General features: G+C 37.6%; 1 pseudogene; it reads left to right on the plus strand.

Moving 5' to 3' along the window:
• Positions 1-6275: 6275 nt before the first annotated feature.
• LOC115651755 lies at positions 6276-6477 on the plus strand (annotated as a pseudogene).
• Positions 6478-8301: the final 1824 nt, after the last annotated feature.

Below are 8301 nucleotides of genomic sequence, written 5' to 3' on the forward strand. Positions count from 1 at the left end.
TCACCATCTCAATGCTCACCAGACAGACAGATTTGATTGATGGTAACGATACTGTTATGCATATTGCATTATTTTGCTGTCACAACCAGATCCATGGCCCTCATCAACTGGTCATCCATACTCAGCTTTGCTGACCGATAACAATTTCTTATACTTTGTTTATGTGAGATATACTAAAACTGGGTAACTTGCAAAGTTAACTTGCACATTTAAAATATGTAAATCCATTCACTCTGCAGACATCCATCTCTCAAGCCATTCTCTACTCTTTGGACTCTTTATTTATTTTTTCTCTGATCTCCTGCTCTCCTCTCCTCAGAGGGTGGAGTTTAACATGCCATTGAGGAGATAGCATACATACAAACTCCCTCAAACATAAACACACTTAAGGAACAGATTCATCACACTGTGTTTCCAAATGTAGAAACTGCATTCCATCTGATCCCTTATCCAGTGGTTGTTAGCTTAGATGTTGAATGGACTTTCCTTAAAGTGAAGATTATGAAAACATACAGAGTGCTCAACAATGATTCATCAGCTCCTAAAGTCACTCTGATGAAGAGCATTTGAGTTTGAAGTGACTCAGGCTTGGGACTTTCAGAATGCTGTGCAGGAATTTGCCACATTGAGTCTGAAAAACAGTCTTTAATGATTTCCTTGATGACTAAGAAGTGCTAAGTTTACGTGACTAAGAAACTTAGATAGTCTAGCTCATTTATTGTGATTTTTAACTTATTTAAATTATATAAACTGTTCATAATTAAGCCCATTTTGCAGATCATAGATCTGATTCTCCACTCATCTGTATCAGATTTACACCAGTGTAACCTCATTGATTTCCACACACTCACCCCAATTTACAGCAGTAGGAGGGAGAGAAGAATCACACCTCATGAGCTTTTGTTTGTCATTGGTTTACAGAATACAATAGATTCACGCAAACACTACACATCATGATAAGGAGAGTTATTGCTATTATTCCTTGACCTATTCTCGCAACCAGTGCAGTCAGAATTGTTTAAATTTGTAAATCAGTGGGTTTAAATTGCCAGCCTTAGCCTGATGATTTTGTTTACTACCCTCTTGTGTAGTGTCTCCTTGAAAGATTTAATGATTATCTTAGATAATTCATATAATAGTATCTACTCTTATTTTTACTCTATTTTCCTGATGGTCTTGGATTATTTTGATGGTGGACTTGGTCTTTGGATATATATAAACACGTAGAAAGAGAGAGAGAGAGAGAGATGAATTCCTGAGTGAAATCTATGGCCTGTCGAAGGACAGTCAAATCTAAGGACAGTCAAAGAAGATAGTCAAAAGGACTGTCTAGTGGCTAGGGCATTAGTTTAGGACTCAGAAGTCTTGGGTTCAATATCTGGCTCTACCACACATGTTTACGGTAACATGGATAAATAATTTAACCTATGCTGTACTTCAGTTTCCTATTTGTAAAATGAAGACAATACTTGATTATGGTGTCATGAGGACAAACTGAATTATTGTGAAGTGCTTAGATACCATAGTATTGAGTTCCACATAAGAACCTAGACACATAAGTGTCCCTTAAAATCTATGAATATGGTTCTTAAAGAGTTGACTGATGGCTGATCTGAGTTTCTGAAGTGAAATACAGCTCGTTTAAATTGAAAAAAAGTGTAAGAACACCATGAAATGGTGATGAAGCATTAGAACAGCAGGAGTGGTGTGGTGAGAGTGGCATCTCTGCACATGATTACCAAACACTCTCGATTGCTGATGTGGTCTTTGCAACAGCTTACATACATGGAGGCATAGTCAGTCTGCTAAGTGGTGAATTCATATTGCTTTCATTCAGTTGCCACCTTCTTACATTATAGAGGTAACATCCACCATTAATTTTATCATGCTGTTATTATTTATATATATATATATATATATATATATATATATGTTTAACATTTAAATTACTATTAAACATCACTTAGCCTCTTTCTTAAAGGATATTGTATTACAGATCTCCAGACTTTAATGTGTATTGGGCCAAATTATGATCTCAATTACTTCCTGACAACCTCTTTGAAACCAATGGACTGGATCTTCAGTGGGTATACCTCAAGGTAGATCCACGGAAATCAATGGAGTTATTCTGATTTGCACCAGCTGAGGATCTGAGCCGATGTAAGAACTTCAGATCAAGGCACCAAAGTAGGTTTGCTAAAACTGTGTACCACAGGGTGAATGTGGTCTCTAACAAATCCCTAATAGCTCTGTAATATAATTTCTGGAAGTATCACTGTGAAAAAAAACTTCTGTTGAAAATATTTCTGACTTGGTTGCCAAGGTCCTATTAGCTGGACAGGTGCAGGCTCTATCTGACATCTTACTTTCATGTAACATGTATCATCCAGGAAAAATGTTGATATATATTACGTGCCTGGATGTTGATCATCATATATGATGAAAGAGCACAATTTAAATGAGCCCATTTTTCAGATTCCTGAAAATATTCTGTACCCCAGATGAAGAAGAACTCTGTGTAGCTCAGAAGCTTGTCTCTTTCACCAACAGAAGTTGATCTAATAAAAGATATTACCTCACCCACCTTGTCTCTCTAATACTCCGGATGAAACACTTTCGAAGGAGCTTCCAGACTTACAATGTTGTGGATCACAAGGATACCTATTCTATCTATGCATTAATGACAGCAGTTGGTTTATGTTATAAACTTGTAAGTAAGTGGTGATGTTGTAGAGAAGGAACATTCCCATAATCATTTCATATGTTTTCAGCCTTTAAGTTTATATAATGAAAATACAGTATAATTATACACATGGGAGTTCTGGTTTGGAAGAGGTCCTGCAGAATTCTATGATAAAACAGGCCCACAGCCACAAAAGCTACATACAGTGATTTGACAGTCAAACATATATAATCACTTATGCTAAATTAAAGGCAGTGTCACCATATTAAAAGCTGCATATCGAAACCCATTATGTCATTTTTGGCCAACAAGTGAAAAATACTATAAATCTAACCAAAATGCTGTCTTGAATAAACTTTGAACATACTTTTCCAAAAGGTGCTCAGGGTAGTCAATTATATAAAGAAACTGGAATGTAGAGGAGAGTACTTCAATAGGATTATTGAAAGTGACATCATCTGATCCTCGTTGTATCGGATGAAGTCAGCACTCCTGGTTCTTTTTGCTCTACCTCATTTTCTAAAGCCTGTAAATGTATCAGCAGCTTAAAGGCTGCTATAGTTCATTCAGAGCCATCTCATTATGGCAAAGCATAGAGCCTAATTTCTGTAAAATGACACATCTCACTATATAGGTGGGATTTTTCATTAGTTTTTCCAGTTAAAATATACAGTTTTTTGAAACTCGTTAACCTTATTTCACTCTACCAAAAATAATTCCCCTTTGTTTTTGAAGTTCCTGGGTCAGATCCTCAGCTAGTGTAACTCAGTGTGGCTCTACTGAAGGCAATGGAACTATGCAGATTTACACCAGCTGAGGATCTGGCCCACAGCCAGTACAAGTATAAATTCACAAAGCATAGAGTCATGTGAAACAAGGAAGTGACCTTTGTCAAAAATATTTTGGAAAGGAAAACCAAATATGATGGATGTACCATTGGGGCTGAGGGAGTGGAGCCTGACTCAAAGAAGACCTTGTAGAGCTGCCAACCTTTCCAACAAAGCGTGCTGCTACCATAGAGGGTGGGGAGGTTTCCCCATGACAAATGTAGCTACACCAAGTGCCGTAATAACAAGTATGTATATTTTAATGTGCCATCTCATCAAAACCAGACTGAACCTCTAAACCATTTGAGTTTGGCCCATCACAGATTAACAGGGGGCTTGCATTGCAAACTCTCATAACACTGGCAGTAGGCCATGCTAGTCAACAAGTGAGACAATATATTAGAAAGGGAAGGACCTTTTTTCAGAGACCTTGGATGCTTACTAAAGGCCTTATCCAAAGACCACTAAAGTCTACAAGGTCAAACACTGAATAGTCAGGAAATTAGAAATTAGAAAGTTACAGGGTGAGCACACTGTGAACAGTTAGCAAATAACAGTAATTAATGGGAGCAATAACTCAGCTCTGTTTCACATCCTGTATATTTTACATTTTATTGTATAAATTATATCACAAATAATAATATATTAAAGCTTACACTGAACCTAGGACAGAAGACTAGAAAATATGCATACTTGCAGCAAGGCTCAGTTAAAATTGAGTGTGCAACATGACAGAATTAATATTGTAGGAGCAGTATTGGTCACTGGAAATTTCTGACTTTATCAGGAAAACTTTATGCTGCATTGCCCTCCCCCGCCCCTCCCCACCCCGCCTTTTCTACCTCTGAAAGTAATTAACTTGAACGTGTTAGAGTTCTTAGACCCAACAAATACAGTTAGGGCTCAGTACAGCTCCCACTTAAACTGATTCAACTCACTATTCCTCAGTTAGAAGCTGAACTATATTGATGCAAAATTTCAAATTTCAAACTTCAGTCTTTTGCAGTTGTTGTTTACTAAAATCTGTCTAAAAATGATTATAATATTTTTGACTGTGAATTTTCAATTTTTTTCCCCTCACTCTCACAGAACTAGAAAATGGCTGGTATTTCCCGCCAGCTTTTTGAAAAAGTTCACCTTTGGCCAGAGACTCCTGTTCTGGGATCTGCTAGAATCCCATGTAGAATCTCATTAGCTCCCCATGGACACAGGGGTCTATGTTAGCATATTTCATTGAAGAATGGGGCCCCAGGATGGAAAATATTAGCTGAAACAGTGAATATTTTGGGATTTTTTGAGCATGTTAAACAGGTTTGTTTTGCAACTTTAATGAAAGCAGGCATTACAGGGCCTCCTATTCTATGTAGCATTCTATATTACTATATATACTATGTGCTTCATTGTGATGTGCACATTATTATTATTATTATTATTATTATTATTATTATTATTATAATATTGAAGTATCTTATTACCATAACTCTAATCTTTCCTTACATCATCCTCCACAACTGGATGCCATTCTCACATGGTGCCACATCTAAAATTACATCACAAGCTTTTCAGGACTGAGACCATGTCTTGTTCTAATTTACTCTGTAGGGCACCTAGCAAATTTCTGGGCACCGTGCAAATTAATTAATTAATTGATACTGTTTGTATTCCTGAAGTGCCCACAGTCTGCAAGGCACCATTCAGACATATGGAAAGACATTATCTTTGTCCTAAAAAGCCCCCGGTCTATTGTTACAACTGTTCATATAAAGATCCTATTATAATGCATTTACACAAGGCTGAGGGAGTTAGGATAAATACGTATGTCTGACATTTTCCTGTTTAATAGCCCAATCTGTATTCTTTTCACACTCCAAACTCCTATTAATTTCAATGGGAATTTGGGGTGTTCAAAGGAATGCAGGACTAACAAGGAAATTCTCAAATATACACTACATTAATATAGGACTAATGTGGTATTTCAAATTCAGATTTCTAAGCCAATATCATGCAGTGCCTACTGTAAGCTTTTTATTGCCGTTAATTTTCTCATGCAGTTCCTCACAGTGCAGATTACTATATTTCTGTGATCTCTGACACTGAAAAACCTCAAGGAGCTTCGAGATCCATTCCATATTTTTTAAAAGTCCTCCAGATAGCTGTTAAATAAGGAGAAATGTCTTTTGAAATGAAGGGAGGTAGATGAATCCTTTGGCTAGCAGTTAAAGAAGCAGACATTTTTTGTCACTGTGGCAGATGGAGTATAAGTTACAAAATATAGACGGAGCATCAGCTGAAACCAATGGCAATTGTGGGTCCTCAGAACCTTTCAGGACCAGGCCCTTAGACCAGTTCAGCATAATTCTCTTTATCAAGCAAGCAGCAAAGATGCAGAACTCTCAGCAGCCAGAAGAGCTGGATTACATGAGATCTTGCTCCCTATCTTCCAAAGGGATTCCCAAGACATAACTGAACATATTTCTATAGCACCCCTTCCCCCCCACCTGCACCCCTCCCACCCACTCCAGGAGTTCTGAGTCTGCAGTAATATCAGTCCCAAAAGGTCTGTGGATATGCCTATTTTTTCTTTGCCTACATTTCCCCCATATATTTTGCAACCTTTCATAGTAAATGGACATTTAATGCCATTAAGGGGCAGGACTGAGGACTCTATGAGTGAAGAATTCAAACAGGTGTTTCTGCATTCCAGGGACAATGGGAAATGCCTGGATCACTTTTTCTCTTCCTCTCAGATGCAAATGCGAGCTAAGATCAATTTCTCAGCCTTCTGGCTAAGAGAGGTGAAAAAATTATCTAGTATCTGTTCTTATCAGTTTAATATTTGATATGTCCTTTATTTGAGGACTGTATATTAAATTGATTTTTGAAACAGGGGGATGGAATAGGCACTTGCTCTGTCCACCCCATGCATTGACCTGGTATTGCAGTGCCTCCAGGACTGGTAGGATCCAGAACCACTTGGTCTGAAAACAGTAACAAAACACTGTCAATGGGCTCTATGACTTGAACTGATAGAAAAATTGGGGTGTCACAAAAGACACAATAGATATTATTGTCCTGTCACCCCTATAAAGAATGAAAAATTATTTATGTTATTCTTAGTGAAAAATATCAAAAAGATCTCTCTGTAGTTTAATGAGGAAATATCAAGGTTAAAAAATATTAATTCTAGGAATTTTCTCATTCTGTCCATAATCTCTCCCAACTACCTGCTAAAATTCCACAAGCACATATTTCTGTCAGAATTTTTCAGGGATCAAGATGGTGGCACTTTGTGCCCTTCAAGACTGGGAACATGACTTTGCCATTGCTTGAAGATAGCTCTTGATTCTAGTCCTCATTCAAAGCCCATTGAAGTCAAAGCAAGAGGTGTCATCACTTTTACTGGGCTTTGCATCAGTCCCTAACACAGGAAAGCACTTAAATGTGCTTAACTCTGAGCATTTCCTTAAGTCACATTGACCTCAAAGGGATTTAAACTCATACTAAAAGTAAAACACATGCTTAAGTGTTTGCCTTAATCAGGATGCTTTTTAAAAGCAGGGCCTTCATTAATAAAAACATATGAAAAAAAGAGAATTCTTCAGAAAAAAAAGCCCTCGGTAAGCAAGGCGTGGGGAAGATTAACCATGTAATAAAGATAGAGCCGGAGTTCATTAAAAAGAAAATGCTTGGAGTCATCAGAAGATAAAAATGGCTCTATAGAAACTGTAAGCTGCTGGGAATAGGGACTTTGGTATCCTTACTTGTTTGTTAAGCACCTAATACCAAACCCTTTCTGGACATGGGTGCCTAAAGTGAGGTACCTATATTCATATTTAAAGAAGTCGTCTACTTGGGAAATGTGGATGCTCAGAATGTGTGAAAAAAGAACCAATAATAGTTTTGTGATTGTGATTTTTCAGGGTATCTAGTGATTGTAAAAGTTTGAGATTTACCAGGTTTCTCAAGAACTTTTATAGCCAGAAGCATGCAGTACATTGCAGAGAAGTCTGTTTGGGGTTCGTAATGCATCCAGCGACACTGCCAAGGCTGTCAAAGAATTGAATAGTTATAATACAATAATTTAGCCAGTTTTAAATACCTTTTCATATCCCTGAGGAATCCTTTGGACTAAAGCTGAAGCTGAAATTATAAACAAAACTCTCTTCACTTTTGAAAGTGATGGGCAATTCTTATAGCGACAAATTCCAAGTGACCACATATGTGTCCAGTGTGTGGTCAGCTAAACTGAACTTCCAGTCTTTGGACTTCTTCATCTGCTGTATTGATTTCCTTTGACTTTTTTTTTTTAAGTTTTCAATTATGCGCAAAACAAATGAGTCTGTTTCTTTAGGTCCATTAATTATTACATTCCATTTACATTTTCTGTTTATTTTCCCCCCCCTCTACGAAACCTATTGAAGGTCTGATGACTCAGAATGCTCTGGGAACACTATGTGGCTTTCCTTCTTGTTTGCCCATTGTAACAGAGCTCATTTTTCAGTGGAGGTTTCCCATTATTTCTAGGAAAAATGTGGTCAAACCCATGTACTCCCAAACCTTTTGATCTCCTGAATCCTCTTCATATCCCAGATAAAAAAGTCAGTGATTAAGACAGAGTTCCTAAAAGGACACATAGTCAGGCTTCTCTTTGACCAAAATGGTTTCCCAGTGAATCAAGCCTTTCTCAGCTCAGGGGGGGCTCCACAAAAGGCCCTGAAAAGATGGATAGAGCAATTGTCCTGTTTAGTGATCCACGAAAGGAAAGGGGTCCTTGGTGAAGGGAGACCTACA

The sequence above is a fragment of the Gopherus evgoodei genome, chromosome 4 (genome assembly GCF_007399415.2).
Source record: "Gopherus evgoodei ecotype Sinaloan lineage chromosome 4, rGopEvg1_v1.p, whole genome shotgun sequence".
Lineage (NCBI taxonomy): Eukaryota > Metazoa > Chordata > Testudines > Testudinidae > Gopherus > Gopherus evgoodei.